Raw genomic sequence first — 17,772 nt, forward strand, 5'->3', positions numbered from 1 at the left:
ACTCAGAAATCCATAGGGCAACTAGGGAGTAAATCCTACGAAATCCCTATGGGGAGGTGGCCAACTTCCTCAAATCAAGATATTATAATAACAGGTCTTCCGGCTGGATGTGTTGGCCACGACATCCACTTTACCGGTTTCCAAGGGATCAATATTATAATTCTTTGGGAAATGTTCCAACCATCATATCTGCCTGAGATTCAGATCTGGTTGGTGTCAGGATATTCCAGACTCATCGAGTCTAAGAAGAAAAACGAAAGTTTGCAACACAAATCGACGAGATGACGCTGCGAGATTCTCGGGAAATGAACTACGATAGCAAGCTCCAAAAACACGAGCCGGTTCTGCTACAACATGTGAACATGTTGTCCAAGACAAACATGACCACAAAGTAGTCTTATAATGAAACACTACCGAGTTCAGGAGGGGGAACCATCAACGAGGGTATCGAAGTCCTTACACAAGTCCGGATTAGCTCTTATGAAGGAACTCCTTCTCCTTGAACAAATCAATCAGTGGCTTGGTGTGCTAGGGATACATATAGATTGAAGGTTGCAAGTCTTCAAACCACAGAATTCTTCGCACGTGTGCATGACTGATTTGGAATGATTCCAAAGAAAGCAACATTGACTTTCTCGAATCCACGGCGGCAACTTGCATCAGATGCACATGAATTAAAGGAAGTCACTACCTTCATCCAAACATATGCTTCATGAACGAAACACGAAGGAATGCTTACACAAGTTTCCAACACTAGGTTGATGTTCAACATGACTCATGGGAGAGACAAAATGCTGCTGATGGGCTCAACAACAACTCATCGAGATTTCCATGTAAATGGAATTCCATAATTATGTGAACAAGTGATAGCATTGGTCAGACCCAAAAGATATAATGGTGTATGCTCGAGGGATCAACCACGAGTAAGACAACATTACGAGCATCGTTGGTACTGATTTGACTTGACGATGGCCCACACTCAAATCAAAGGATTGATAAGACAATAGGTCCAACAACTGATCACAGGGACCAATCGATGAAGATATCATCTTTCTTCAACACACACTACACAAGAATATCCCTTTGGAACGAACTAAGTCAGACAAGCTTTTATCTTCCAACTCTCCAAGTTGTTGTCTAGCTTAACCAACTAGCTCAGGGATATCTAACACCGATCTTGGAGAGAGGGTGGTTCACAAGAAACCAACTTGATCACGAGCTCAACACAGCGGTCAGGTGACAACCTGGTAATACTTCCGAGAAGATCTTCGGAAGATCACGAACCACCGGTATGTTACTAAGCTCGAGAACAATCTTGCTTTCCGGGGCAAGACGATATGATCAAATAAGCAAGGATTGGCACTATCCTAACTCACTGATCGGAGAGTGCACCAGAAATAAGGACTAGGTAGCACGAACAGTCTTAGAATGATGATTCAAGAACCAACACGCTAAGAATGAAATTATTGTCCTTTAACTACCAAGCAACAAGGTTGCTAGGAGTATTGATTTCACACATCACGACTCACTTGTCGACATTCCGGTTATAACCACACGGAACCGAGGAATGAGTAATGATGGCGAGAAGTATCACTGTACCAAGAGTTCATAGGATGGTGTGTAATTCCCATAACAATCCCGATATAAAAGATGGTGATACTCCAAGGTAGAACAGAGCAAAAGCTGGATTAGCAATTTGTTCTGCGGAGCACAACTTCTTTGACCCAATCCTGGATATGGAAGAAGTAGTGGAGTTTGTTTCTCCTAGTCATTCCGCGATAGAATGGCTTGACGGACCACAAGAGTAATATGCATCGATAAACGAACGCACGCATACTCTTGACTATCAATTGATAGACGAAGGTCAGTAGACAACTAAAAAGGGACAACTCAAAGGAACATATAACTTCCTGAGTTGTGGATGCGTAGATTAGTATGTCGAACCAAGTTCAACATAATTCTTCCGGATAACCCATGCAGAAAGGTTGAGCTGGCAGAGTCACAACATAGCATGGAGAACTCATCGAGAGCACTCTTGTTGTCATCTTTTGGTTCAGAAGAACTCCTGCCAAGAATGGTTCATGGTAATTGGAAGAAGGATGTACCACGAACCTCGAGAACTATCGCAAAGGTTACTAATATCCTAAAGGAACTAGCAAACACTATCAACATGAGGTAAGTAGAGTGAATCTCGGGTTCAAAACCCAGGAGTAGAATACCTACTACTAAGTAGCATCACGGAATGCTTTCGAGAATAAAGGCCAGAATCATCACACTAGGACACAAATCATGGCTAGACCACTAGATGATCCCCTGAGACACCTAGGGTCATAATAATTATTCCAACATAAAGGTCGAGGCAGTAGAATACCTCAACTCAACAATTAGTGTGATTGAGCTGGCATAAAGGAGCATCGAAACCAGAGGGAAAGGATTTTGCAAATGCATCAGACTATTTAGAAACCTGGAATGACTCGGACAGCATAACGGCTGTAAATGCTCAAAAAGATTTGAGACAATCACAATAATGGTGGCATAACCACTCAGAAGCACAATATCAAGGTTTCGAGATCAACAATTAACATACGGAAGTAGTAGAAACTGAACTCAAGCTTAAATCCAACAATCTTATAAGTCTACGGATTAGTAACGCGTGATCCTGATAGAAAGAAGAGATAGCCTAGCTCTTAATCCCCGTAGGAAAGATAAGATGACTCAGATCAGAAGGGCATGAGGTATAAGGAGTAAAAAGAGCCTTACGTTCCATCCCACAATCAATTCCCTTATATAACTAAAGAATTTCTAGACTCAACTTCGACCAGTTTGGCTTGGTAATCCTACAGGCAGTCAAGCTCTGATACCAACGCTGTCAGGACCCCGACTCAATGCCACATCGATCTAGCATGTAACACCTCATATCACTTTGCGGCCTCACGCACGGTATTTCCACGGGTGTCGCCTTACCTTTGCCCGGGACCGTTTGCGTCTTTTGGCACACGTATATGATAGTGTCGCTAGCATCCATATGATAAGGAGCCCGGGCTGACATGGCTAGTCGTAAACCCAAAGTGGCACAAACTTACAGGGACAGGCATCCATGACCCAGCATCGAACGTGTCGGTCATCAGCGAGTGAATCCAGGCTGTAGCACTGGGCTAGCAGGACTCCGGTGAACCGGGCTGTAGCGGGCTAACAGGACTCCGGTATTCATCGCGTGACATTTCCCCGAAGGGACAGACACAGGAACGAAGAAGGACACATGCCGGCCAGCCTAAGTGTTCCGGAGCAGTAGCAAGCTACCCTGGCTCGGTGGAAACACTAGGAGACATTTCCCGGTAAGAGGGGCTACTAAGGATAAACAACTAGATAGTCAGATCCCACACATACCAAGCATTTCAATAACATACACACAATATGCTCGATATGTGCAAGTACAACATGGCATCACAACATGACTCTACGACACAAGTATTTAATCAATAGGCTCCGAGGAGCGAGATATTACAAACAGGGGTCTCATGACCCAACATTCAGAGCATACATATCAAAACACAAGCGGAAGCTATCATGTCTGAGTACAGACATCTATAAATGAAAAAGGCTGAGAAGCCTGACTATCTACCAGATCCTGCCGAGGGCACAAGATCGTAGCTGAGGTAACAAGCTAAACGTCGAAGTCCACGCGGAACTACTAGCGAGACCGAAGTCTCTCTGCAAAAACATAAATTAAGCAACGTGAGTACAAATGTACCCAGCAAGACTTACATCAGAACTAACTACATATGCATCATTATCAACAAAGGGGATGGTGGGGTTTAACTGCAGCAAGCCAGCTTTGACTCGGTGGCTATCCTGAACTACGACTGCAAGTAACTCTTTTGAGGTGGCGCACACGAGTCCACATATTCACCATATCAATACACCACTATGGATCCGCTCCCGTCTCCCTGCGAGAACGCCAACCATAGCACTCACGCTTATCTTGCGTATTTTAGAGTATCCACTTTCACTTGTCTATGAACTGATATAAGCAACCCAGAAGTCCTTTACCGCGGACACGGCTATTCGAATAGATGATATTAACCCTGCAGGGGTGTACTTCTTCATACATGTTTCCACCACTTAGCGTCTGCACACGACATGTGCTCGGCAGACTTCAAGCGAAAGCCGACGTGGGTGTAGACCACGACCTACCTAAACACTCAAGTCTCTAGTCCAGGTTTATCGCCTATTCGGGTTCCATCCATGAGGAGATCCGGCCGGAGTTTCGCTCACAGCCCCAAACGATGTGAACAGGGTTCCGTGACACCAAACGGGCGCCCGGTATACCCGGCCACGTGCCTACCGCATCACAGCCCACCCCTACGGTCAGCGCTGTCCACGGCCTCCAGCATACTACAAGCACCAGAAACTACTTGCAACTCCTGGACAGAGGACAAGGGTGAATAAGAAGTCGAGCGGGGTCATATTTCAGGGCCCAATGTATGGTAGTAGCTGAATCATGGATCACAAACACAGGACTTAGTTCCTGAGGACGGCTTCAATGAGACAACCCACCATGTACTCCTACATGGCCTCTCACCACTACCTTTACCAAATCGTGTTCACACACTTAGCTCACACACAGTAGGACATGTTCACACACCTCTGATTCATCCCCGATGAATCAGACCTGACTCAACTCTAAACAGTAGCAGGCATGACAAACAAGCATGAATGAGTAGGTACAACAGGGCTCAAACAATTCCTACTCATGCTAGTGGGTTTCATCTATTTACAGTGGCAATGACAGGTCATGCAGAGGATAAAGGGGTTCAGCTACCGCAGCAAGTAATAGATGAATCGGTGTTGTCCTAATGCAATAAAAGAGAGTAGGAGCGAGAGAGTAGGATTGTATCAGAATGAACAAGGGGGTTTTGCTTGCCTGGCACTTCTGAAGATAACATTGAGTCTTCATCAGTGTCAACGATCACATCATCGGTATCACGTCTATCGAGAGGGGACAAACAAAGGCAACACAGAAGGGAACACAATCAATGCAATGCACAATATGATGCATGATCATGACATGGCAAAATGAATGTGTTTTGGGCTAATGCATCTAGCAACAAGTTAAATGGGGTTGGTTTGAATACAAGATTGAAATTCAAACTCCATATGTGATTATTTAAATGCCATTCACTTCATTTGTCCTAAACAGTAGCGATAAGTTGTTCTAACGTGCATGGAAATGGTACAGATGGATTCCTTGAATTTTTCTGATAATTTTTCATATATAATTTGTTTAATTTGGAGTTACGGTTGAATTTCTATGAATTTTAGAAGTTTATACAATTTTCTGGAATTTCCTGAATAATATAAATCCAGAAATGAATTATGGCGTCAGCACCACGTCACTGTGACGTCAGCAGAGTCAACTGGGCGCCCCAGGTCAAACCTGACAGTGGGTCCCGCGTGTCAGTGACTCAGTTGGTTAACCGGGTTGATTAGGGTTAAACTAATACTAACGAAAATGTCAGCAGGGCTGGGCCCACATGTCAGTGGCTTAAATAATTAACTAAATTAATTAGTGTTAACTAATCTAACACCTAAACTAATTAACAGGGGCTGGCCCCACCTGTCATCGACCCAGGGGGGGTTCCGCCGTGGTCAAGTGGGTCAACCCCGCCGGCGTCTCGACGCCGGCGAGGCCCGGGACGGTGGCGGCCGTCGGAAACACGCTACAGGGCACGGGCGAGGCCGTGCTTGGGCTCATTGGAGAGCCCTTGCTCCCGCGCGTCGAACGGTGCGGTTGCTGGGTCGTGGGGAGGCCGGAGCTGACGACGGCGAGCTCCAAGGCGGCGGCCGGAGTTCGGGTGAGCTCGGAGTCGGCGTTAGGAAGCACAGCAGAGGGAGCGGATGGGTGCTATGGCCTCCTGGGGGTGCACTGAGCACGGCTGCGTGCTCGGTTGCAGCTCTAGGCAACCGTGGCTACGGCGGCGACATGGCCGGCGGCGAAGAGCTCTCGGCTCCGACGGTTGTCGGTGTTAGAGGAAGAAAACGAGTCAGGGGAGAGGGGGAAACGACGGAGGAGCTCACGTGGATCCCGTAGAGGTGGACGGCGGGCTCGGGGAAGGCCGAACGGCGACGAATTTGACGACGGCGATCCTCGGTGGCCGAGGAGGGGAACGGCGAGGCTAGCGGCATCCAGGGGCTCTTCTGGTCGCGCGAGACGACGAGGAGGACGAGGGAGGACCGGCGGAGCTCGGGAGCGCGTCGGAGAGGAGAGGGGGTGGCGGTGGCCGTGAGGGAGCTCGTCGGTGGTGGCGGCTCCGTTCGGTCCGGGCGAGAGAGAGAGGAAGCAGAGGAGGGGGGAAGAGTTCGGGAGAGTGAGGGAGTTCCAGGGGGTGGCGTGGCACGCATGGAGGCGTCCGGGGTGTCGAGGAGGAAGCAGGAGGTGGCCAGGGGAAGCAGGAGGTGGCCGAGGCCTCTCGGGCGCGCGCCACACCTCGCCTCTGCCTACTGGCAGAGGAAGACGACAGGGGGGGGAGTGGAGATGGGCTGGGCCGTGTTGGGCCAGGTGGGCTACCAGGTGAGCGCCAAGTAAGATCTTCTGCTCTCTCTCTCTTATTTCTATTTAATTCTGTTTTCTATTTTCTGTAGTTTGTTTTGATTTGATTTAAAATATCAAATCATTTTACAAAATCCTGGAAACAATTAGGGGTGCTTCCTGAATTATTTCAGTGACCCTTAACAATTTCCAACATTTATTTGAACATTTAAATTATTTATAGTATTTAAATGCCCAAGGTCAAATACAATAGGATTTAATGCAAAAATCCAGAATGGCCTAGAAATATGTGCATCATTGATGGCAGGGGTTTTCACCTTTAACAAAAATAATGAACTTTTCTAAAGGGCATTCTGGGTTTATTGAAAATATTTTTATTTTGATCCTAATTGCATTTTATTTAGTGCTAGGGTTTGTCATCCCCATTTCAAGTTTCATGAATTTTAAACATGATGCATGAATGCCTTAATGCAACTAATGACAAACAAATTCTAGGGCTGTGACACTGGGGCTGTTGGCGGAGATACATGGAGGCATATGTGGATCCCACATCGGGTCAAGGGCCCTTGCCGGCAAAGCGTTTCGGCAAGGCTTCTTCTGGCCCACCGCCCTCCAGGATGCGACGGCACTAGTCACCAGGTGTGAAGCGTGTCAGTTCCATTCAAAGAAGCTTCATCAGCCAGCTCAAGCCCTTCAAACCATTCCTCTCTCCTGGCCTTTCTCGGTCTGGGGGCTCGACATACCGGGCCCTTTCCCCCGCGCTGTCGGGGGCTTTGAGTACTTGTACGTTGAGTCGACAAGTTCACAAAGTGGCCGGAAGTGGAAGCAGTGAGGAAGGTCACAGCACAGTCACCCGTCAAGTTCTTCAAAGGACTGGTGTGCCGTTTTGGTTTACCCAATAGGGTTATCACCGACAATGGCATGCAGTTCACAAGCCACACCTTCATGCAATATATTCAAGACCTCGGCAGCAAGGTCTGTTTCGCTTCCGTTGCTCACCCACGAAGAAATGGTCAAGCTGAGAGGGCAAATGCTAAAGTACTATGAGGCCTGAGGACAAATACCTTTGACAGACTGCACAAGAGTGGAAGGCTCTGGATTGATGAATTGCCGGCGGTTCTTTGGTCAATCAGAACGACACCAAATCGAGCCACCGGCCACACACCCTTTGCCCTGGTATACGGGGCTGAAGCAGTTCTCCCCACAGAACTCATATACGGGTCACCTCAAGTACTCGCTTATGACGAGCTTGAGCAAGAGCAATTGCGGCAAGATGACGCAACGCTCCTTGAGGAAGATCGTCTTCGGGCGGCTATGAGAGCAGCGCGCTACCAGCAAGCCTTGCGCCGCTACCATAGCCGCAAGGTTCATGCCCAAGGCTTTGAGGAAGGCGACCTTGTTCTTTGGCGCGTTCAATCGGCCAAGAATTCCAACAAGTTGACGCCAAAGTGGGAAGGCCCTTATCGGGTAATACGAGTCACCAGGCCCGGCGCAGTCCGCCTGGAGACCGAAGATGCCGTTCCGGTGAGTAACTCCTGGAACATTGAGCATCTTCGCAAGTTTTACCCATGAGGCGCGGCTTGCCGGGCCCCCAGGCAAGCCACCTTTTGTACGAGCCTTGCCGATGACGCATGTAACCCTTTGTACAAAGCCAGGCGCAGACCCTGAGCATAAATAAATGAAGTGCTGGCGCCCTAAGTTATATGATGCATGCTAGGTCGAGTCTCGTCCTTGGTTAGGGTTGATAGTGCTTAGAAGCGACTAACCCCTAGCTTAGAGGTCGAGTGTGCATCTCTTTTTCTTTCTTTTGTCTTCTTTGGTTCACAGGACACATAGATATCCGTGCCGAACCACTTGGGGAGAAAAAAAGAGGAACAGACCAGCACCTAGCCCTCGCCAAGCCAGTATTGCCTGGGGCTGCAAGAACAAAGATTCACCCATGGCGAACCAGGGTTGCCGGGGACTGCAGCTTCAGATAAGTTCTTCATCCCTTATCATGCATTCCATTATGGACTGAGTTATGTGAAACCTCGTTTTCCCCTAAGCTACCGTGCTCCCCTAACTCTAGGCCTTAGGGCTCGTTCCTGGGGCCAAGTTTGGTCGTAGTCGCGGCAGCGAAAGGATGAAACAAGGAGCCTGAACCCACCTCATCCCTGCCTTCGCCAAAGGCGTGAGGAAGGTCGAGCGAAGTGGGGAGACAGCAACGCCTGTTGCCGGGCAAGGAAATTTTTATCTTGAAGATATCAAGGATTTACTCCTTCTCGTGGGTTCCACCCGCAAACAAATGACCCGGCAAGCATCCCTTTTTCATTAAAAAAACATTCTACTCAGGTACAGTTCATAGGGAATGCAAAAACATGAATGATGGGATTACAGGTTTTAAATTCAACAAAGGCCCGAAGGCTTGCAAACTAAAAAGAGATAAGGTGCCCGTAAACAATTTCTTGTCCCTCTCCTCAGGAGGCAGGTCAAGGAGGCGAAAAGGACAAAAGGAGCGCCTAGGCGAGCTACGGGTGGGAGAAGACACCAAGAGAACATCTTGGTGGCCGTCCAAAGGCTGGATGGTGATGGCGGCGCTGGAAGCAGAGCTCGAAGACGAGGCGGCAGGACGTCAGCACGCGTCGAAGGCATCAGTGCCCGTGTACTCCGACTTGACGGCCTTGCCGCCCGCCCTCTTCCTCTTTCGTAGCCTCCCAACACCAGCCGCCCAAGGAGACGACCCCGAGAAGTTCAGGGAGCCGGCGACACAGATGATGGGGTCGTCGGTGCCGCACGGATCGGCACCTGACACCTAGTTGGACCCGTCATCTTGCCGCCTACTACCCTCGTCGTCGCTGCCACTGTCCTCCTCGTCACTCCCGCCCGAGGAGAGTGAGCCCTTCCGTCAAGCGGTGGATATGAGCAAACGTCTTCCATCCCCGACGAAGATACATCACGTGAGGGGCGGGGAAGTCGACGCGGACCCGCGTGCCACTGATCCCACAGCGCCTCATGTGCAGCCGCCATGACTCCGGCGGATCCAGCTCCATCTCCCGCGCAAATGGAGTCGGGAGACGAAGGCGATGGCGCGGCGGCCGGCGCAGCCTGACGAAGAACTCACAAGGGTCATCCCCAACATGGCCCTCCATTGGAGGAGGAGCTACTTGAGGAGCCGAGGCCGGCGCGCCGCCCCGTCCTCCCCTTCCCCGAGCACCCCGGCCTCGCCCACTACCTCGCCCCCTCCCCCTTCCCCTTGCGGCTGGCTCTGCCACCGCAGGCGTAGGAGAAGGAGGGACGCGTTGTCGAGCGGCGACCCTCGCCGCCACTGTTGAAGGACCGGGATTCCCTCTCTCCATGACGGATGGAAGGGAGAAGCAGAAGCTGAAGGAAGAAGAAGATGAAAGAATGCGGGACGCCATCCCCCCTCCCGCTCTTTATATAGGATCGGGGTTGGGGCTCGGCCGCCCTGCTCGGCCAATCAAGATATGTAAGGCACAGGGAGCCAGGACCGACCCACCACCCCAACCAGCGACGGCCCGGTTTCCCGCCTCCACCGTTTGCCACCCTAGGCGCATGGGAGACACGTGGCGGACGTGCCGAACCGAGGGGACGGGTGAGACGACCACTCCCCACCCCGTGATCGTGGGGAGTGGATACCTTGAAGACAGCGCCTCAGCCCCATTCAGTAAATGGGCCGCGCCTCCACGCCTCCCTCCGTCTATGGGGAAGGCGCGAACCGCCCCTTTACTACGATGTGACGCATGCCTGCGGGAACCAACCCCACGCATGCCGCCCACGTCACACGCACCTCCCCACGCCGCGCCACGCGTGGGAATCGTGGGAAGCGCAGTGCGCGAAGAATCTTACCGCGATAAAAACCGCCCCGCCTGCCCGCGCATCGTTTTTGGGTCTAGCCCAACAATGCGTTGCGCTTATGTGTGACCCAGGACCGAGGGCTCCTGTCGGTGTACAAAAATAGGGCAACACTTTTTGTACCCCTATAACTGTGCACGGGCAGTCTGAGCCGCAGATACCACCACACCAAGCAAGGCAAGGGAGGTGAGCCAGGGTAAGACCGAAGCTCAAGAGAACTAGAACACCGCCAAGGCCAATACCACGAATAGCAAAGGGGATGAAGCGGACTCCCCCGGCAAGATCCTTGCCGGGATACAGTTCTAGCAGCCCCGAAAAGAACCTTGCCGCGGCGTCTCGTCCCGCGCCTACGGAGCAAATCACGCTTGAGTCCACTGCCCCCAAAGGGCAAGGATTCGGGAGACATCCCCGTGGCGGCATGCAGATCTTTGTGAAGACATTCAAGATCAGATACGCACTAAGGAGACGACAACCCTTGGCAGGATACCAGCCAAGGAAGACCACTAGGCCCCCGGCAAGCGCCTTGCCGGGGATGACAGCAGGCGCCTCGGCAAGATCCTTGCCGGGGCCCCGGCAAGGCCCTTGCCAAGAACACCCGCAGGGCCACCATCAGGCCCACGCCGACTAAACCTCCACCACCGCATGCATGCAGCTGCCGACCCAACCAGCTGGGCAGGCACCCACATGGCAGCATGCAGATCTTCATGAAGACCCACCGCTGCGCCACCTCAGCTGCCTGCCTACCTACATGACATCGCAGGCGTTGCTGGCCAGGGCGCGTGTCGACACAAGAAGGAGCGGCGATGGACGAGACAGGTTTCTCCCCCGTCCCCGATAAAGCAAGGACACCTAAGCAAGACGCATTAAATGCGCCTTGTCATGTGATGCGAAGGATAACATTGCAGCACTATACCCTTTCCACCTCCTGTGTGCCACTGTGGCAACACCTTTTTTTATAAAAGGAGGCCCGAGGCGACCAGAGGAACGATCCGCCATCGTAGTTCATATCCCGAGAATCTCGCAACGTCATCTCGTCGATTTGTGTTTCAAACTTTCTTTCGGACATGCTGAGTCTGGAATATCCTGACACCAACCAGATCTGAATCTCAGGCAGATATGATGGTTGGAACTAGTCCAAGATCTATTGTGTAGGTTCCAACAAGGTTGATGTTGGCCGACACACCTAGCCAGAAGATCTATCATTGTACTATCTTGATTGAGCTATTTGACCATCTTCTCCATGAGGATTTAGTGCAAAATATTCTAGAAGATGTTCCTTACGGATCCTTGTACTCCTAGTTTGTCCGATTATGCTATAACCATCCAAACGGTGGAATCACTATCGTTCAGTTATTCCCAGTTACCAGAATCATTCCTAGCATTTGCGTTTTGTTCCCAGCTTGCACCTCCATTGTGCCAATTCCCATGAGCTGCCCTCTCAGTAATTGTTGTCCAGGATCATCCTCAAAGTGGTCCTGTCATGGGTCCCATCCATTTTCGGTGATAAGCAAAAGTCATCCATTACGTTGTCTTCAACAAGGTAGTCCACATCATCCATTCTGGTATGGGTATGCCATACATTCGAATTCGTTCACACGATCATTTGTGATTGCCTTAGGCTGGTATAAAGAATTTCAGTGATCTTTGTATCAAAAGTAATTCTTTTTGCCACATAAGGGAATACTTCTGCGAGTCACCTTCCTTAAGATGTCTCGTTATGGTATCATGGCAACTCAACTTCTCGCTACATTGACACCCATTCACTACCTTCTTAGGTGTGGAACTGTTGCCTACCTAGTGAACCTTTGTCATGTGTTTCACTCCATCCCTATGGACGTATGCTTCGTGTCTCAGCTCGAGAGTTGTTTCAGCGTCTCGCTCGATGAGTTGATCTTGAGTTGTTCAATCTTCGATAAGATCGATCCTTCTAGAGTTTTCTCTTTCCTCTCATTGTCATGTTAGTTGGAGTTCTTGGGGCAAGACATCGAGACAATGATGGTGATCGAATCAACAACCTTATGAGGTGCAACCTGGATCGTGAAGATTATGTTAGCTTCTGTTCCCCCCTTCACCTTACCCTACGCTTGAATCTCGGGACAAGATTCTTGTTTAGTGGGGGTGAGCTGTCACAGCCCCAGTTCAGCCCTTAGTTGACTTTGCTTGTTCTTCTTGCCATCATGTTTAAATTCCAAAGAAACTTGAAATGGGGATTTCCTAAACCCCTAGAATCAAAGGAATTCACTAGGTTCACCTAAAATATTTTCAGTAAATCCAAATGGCTTTCAAAAATGTTCATCATTTTATGGAAAATGCTGTAAACGGTACCAGAGGTGATGCACATTTTTCCATGACATATTTGGGCTCTGAATTAAATCATACCTTATTTGCATTTGGGCATTTAAATTCTATATATTATTCTGAATGTCCAAATATTCATGACCTGAAATGTTTGCTGTTGGAAATAATCCAAACAGTAGCCATAAGAAGTCTCATGATTTCTGAAAATGCTCTAGCATTTTTAATAAAGTCAAAACAAACAGACAGAAAATAGAAAACAGAAATAGAAGAGTGAGAGACTTACCTCGGCACTTAACTGGCGCTCTAGCCCACCTAGCGGCCCAACTGAGCTGGCCGGCCCAGCCCACCTCCTCCCCTTTGTCGTCTTCCTTCCCCTCGCCCCGAAGCAGCTCGGTGGCGAGCGCCGACGCCGCACTGGCCACCTCCTGCTTGCCACCGATGCGCCCCTGACGCGTCTGGAGACACCCCGCTGTCCCCTCGCTCCTCTCCCTCACTCTCTGCTCTCTCTTTTGCCCTCTAGCCCCTTCCACGAGCGTGGCCGAACGCAGACGTCGCCGCCGACGAGCTCCCCCATGGCCACAGCCATCTCCGAGCCCCTTCGACGCACCCCTGAGCTCCGCCATGACGCCCCGGTCCTCCCCGCCGAGCCACATGATGCCGGACGCCCTGGAGCGCCATCGTCGACGCCATCTCCGCCCTTGCACCGATGGCCATCGTCGCCTGATTCGTCGTCACCAGGCCATCCCTAAGCACGCTGAGATCACCGACGCCCCCATCGTGAGCTCCTCTACCGAACCCCTCTCTCCCCGCAGTGAATCTCTTCCCCTAACTAGCCTAGCCACCGGAGCCGTGAGCTCCTCGCCGCCGACAATGGCGCAGTCGTGGCCATAGTCATTGCAGTTCACGTACGAGCACACCAATGTGCTTAGAGCCTTCCCAGGAAGTTGTAGAAGTCACCAAATCCTCCTATAGATCACCGTAGTGTCGAACCCGTCGATCCCGTAGCTTCGGCCACCGCTAACCTCAAAGCCTGCGTTGCTTCCAGCCACCCTGCGGCCTCCCGTATGGTCCATTGGATGCGGACGAGCAAGAGATCCTCCCCGGTGCGCTCAGCATGCCAAACCACTGCCCGAAGCTCAAATCCGAGCCGCGCCGCCATCGTTTTGGTCACCGCCGGCCATGCTCCGGTGAGTGCCGATGTGGCCTCGCCATTAGCACTAACCCCGCCAGCTGGACCACCATTACACGCTGACAGCAGGCCCCGCAGCGGGTCAAAGCCGTAGTCAACGCGGGATTAGTTTCTGTCTCACTCACGTGTGGGCCCCAGGCCACTAACTAATCTAGGATTAGCATTAGTTTAACACTAACTAACTCTAGTTAGTTAACTAACTACTGACCAGTGGGCCCTACTGGTCAGGTTTGACCTGGAGGTGCCCAGTTGACCAGCTGACGTCACAATGACGCAGTGCTGACGCAATAACTCATATTCTGGATTTAAGTTTATTTAGGAAATTCTATAAAATGCCCAAAACTTCTAAAAATCATAGACAGTTATCTATAACTCCAAATAAGATAAATTATATATGAAAAATGATCGGAAAAATCCAATCTTTCCATATGTACTAGTTTCATGCATGTTAGAACACTTTAACCTTGTTGTTTAGGTGAAGCAATTAAATGCACTAATATGACTTCATAAAATGGGTTTGCATTTGAATATTTGGTTCAAATAGACTCATTTCAATATGTTCTAGCTTGCATTAGCCCAAAACATATTCATATTGCCATGTCATAGCATGCATCATATTGTTGCATATCATCATGTGTTGATTGTGTTCTTTCTCAGTTGCCGGTGTTTGTCCCCCCTCAGTGGACGTTGATCCAGCGATGAATTCGGTGACACCGATGAAGAACTATACTATCTTCAGAAGTGCCAGGCAAACAAAACCCCCTTGTTCATTCCGATACAAACCCACTCTCTCGCTCCTGCTCTCTTTTACTGCATTAGGACAACAATGATTCAACTGTTAAATGTTGCGGTAGTTGAACCCCTTTCCTTTGCATGACCTGTCATTGCCACAGTAAATAGATGAAACCCACTAGCATGAGTAGGAGTTGTTTGAGCCCTGATGTGCCTACTCATTCATGTTTGCTTGTCATGCCTGCTATTGCTTAGAGTTGTGTCAGGTCTGATTCATCGGGGATGAATTGGAAAGTTGTGAACATGTCCTACTTTGTGTGAGCTAAGTGTGTGAACATGATTTGCTGAAGGTAGCGGTGAGAGGCCATGTAGGAGTACATGGTGGGTTGTCTCATTAAAACCGTTCTTAGGAACTGAGTTCTGTGTTTGTGATCCATGAAACAGCTACTACCACACATTGGGCCCTGAAATATGACCCCGCTCGACTTACTGACCCCTCTCGTCCTCTGTCCAGGAGTTGCAACTAGTTTCTGGTGTTTATAGGATATGTGCTGGCGGCCGTGCGTAGCGCTGACCCTAGGGGTGGGCTATGATGCGGTAGATACACCGTGGCACAGTGTATCGGGCGCCCGTTTGGTGTCTCGGGAACCCTGCACACATTGTTTGGGGATGTGAGTGAAACTCCGACCGGATCTCCTCGCGGATGGAACCCGAATAGGCAATAAACCTGGACTAGAGACTTGTGCGGTTAGTCAGGTCGTGGTCTACACCCACGCCGGCTTCCTCTTGAAGTCTGCCGAGCACATGTCGTGTGCAGACACTAAGTGGTGGAAACAAGTGTGACGAAGTACACACCTGCAGGGTATAAAACTATTCGAATAGCCGTGTCCGTGGTAAAGGACTTTTGGGTTGCCTATAACAGTTCATAGACAAGTGAAAGTGGATACTCTAAAATGCGCAAGATAAGCGTGAGTGCTATGGATGGCTTTCTCGTAGGGAGATGAGAGCAGATCCATAGTGGTGTATTGTTATGGTGAATATGTGGACTCATGTGCGCCACCTCAAAAGAGTTACTTGCAGTCGTAGTTTAAGATAGCCACCGAGTGAACGCTGGCTTGCTACAGTTAAACTCCACCTCCCCCCTGTTGATACCGATGCATATGTAGCTAGTTCTGATGTAAGTCTTGCTGAGTACTTTTGTACTCATGTTTGCTTAATTTATGTTTTGCAGAGAGACTTCAGTCTCGCTAGTAGTTTCGCGTGGACTTCGACGTTTAGCTTGATACCTCAGCTACGATCTTGTGCCCTCGGCAGGATCTAGTAGATAGTCAGGCTTCTCAGCCTTTTTCATTTCTAGATGTCTGTACTCAGACATGTTAGGCTTCCGCATGTGCTCTGATTTATATGCTATGATTGTTGGGTCATGAGACCCATGTTTGTAATATCTCGCTCCTCGGAGCCTAATGAATAAATATTTGAGTCGTAGAGTTATGTTGTGATGCCATCTTGTATTTACACATATCGAGCATATTGTGTGTATGATTGAAATGCTTGGTATGTGTGGGATCCAACAATCTAGTTGTTTATCCTTGGCAGCCTCTCTTTTGGGAAAATATAGTCTAGTGCTTCCATGAGCCATAGTAGTCCGCTACATCCCGGTTCACCAGAGTCCTGCTAGCCCAGCACTACTGCTCAGGACACTTGACTGGCCAGCATGTGTTTCATTTGGTTCCTGTGTCTGTCCCCTCAGGGAAATGTCACGCGGTGACATCCGGAGTCCTGTTAGCCCAGTGCTACAGCTCGGATTCACACGCTGCTGACCGACATGCTCGATGTGATTCATGTATGCCTGTCCCCATAGGTTCGTGCCGCTTTGGGTTCACGACTAGCCATGTCGGCCCGGGTTCCCTGTCATATGGATGCTAGCGACACTATCATATACATGAGCCAAAAGGCGCAAACGGTCCCGGGCCATGGTAAGGCAACACCGTGGGAATACCGTGCGTGAGGCTGCAAAGTGATATGAAGTGTTACCGGCTAGATCGATGTGACTTGGAATCGGGGTCCTGACATTTATATACACACCGGGAGGATCTAGGGTTTACATAGAGTCGGTTACATAAGGAATCTTCATAGTCGGTCGCCAAGCTTGCCTTCCACGCCAAGGAGAGTCCTATCCGGACACAGGTATAGTCTTCGGCCTGCATGTCTTCACAGCCCATTAGTCCGGCCCATGGATAACAGGTCGGACGCCCGAGGACCCCTTAGTCCAGGACTCCCTCAGGAACTCCCCCATATTTTCGTCGCCCTCACTTCTACCATGGTTTTTTCCATCATTGACGACCCAAAGAATGTCATGCAGCTACGTCTCCGGCCCGCCCAGGACGAAAAGCCCATTTTCTGTCATGATTTTTTGTCATAGAAGTAGGAGCCCACCACATCTATGATGATTCCGGGTTTTCTCACAATTATCGTCATAGAAGTGTCATAAACATGATAGAAAAAATTTCATTCAGCCCAAAAAGTCATGGATGTGTCGTTTTTTTGTAGTGATAACCCGTTGATACACCTAGTTGATGTTAGACTATCTCCTTCTTTTTGTCTTCTCCACAGCCGCCATGTTCTACTCCAGCTAAAGTGCTACATCCATGGCTCGCGTTTATGTATTGTGTGGAAGTTGAAAAGGTTTGAGAACACCAAAAGTATGGAACAATTGCTTGGCTTGTCATTGGGGTTGTGCATGATTTAAATATTTTCTATGATGAAGATGGAGCATAGCTAGACTATATGATTTTGTAGGGATAGCTTTCTTTGGCTATGTTATTTTGAGATGACATAATTGCCTTGTTAGTATGCTTGAAGTATTACTGTTTTTATGTCAATATTAAACTTTTGTTTTGAATCTTACAAATCTGAACATTCAAGCCCCTATAAAGAAAATTTACATGGATAAATATGTTAGGTAGCATTCCACATAAAATTTTCTGTTTTTATCATTTACCTACTCGAGGATGAGCATGAATTAAGCTTGAGGATGCTTGATACGTCTCCAACGTATCTATAATTTTTTATTGTTCCATGTTATTATATTATTTGTTTTGGATGTTTTATATGCATTAATATGCTATTTATTATTATTTTTGGGACTAAC

This window comes from Triticum aestivum, chromosome 4A, assembly GCF_018294505.1.
Source record: "Triticum aestivum cultivar Chinese Spring chromosome 4A, IWGSC CS RefSeq v2.1, whole genome shotgun sequence".
In the NCBI taxonomy this organism is placed as follows: Eukaryota; Viridiplantae; Streptophyta; class Magnoliopsida; order Poales; family Poaceae; genus Triticum; species Triticum aestivum.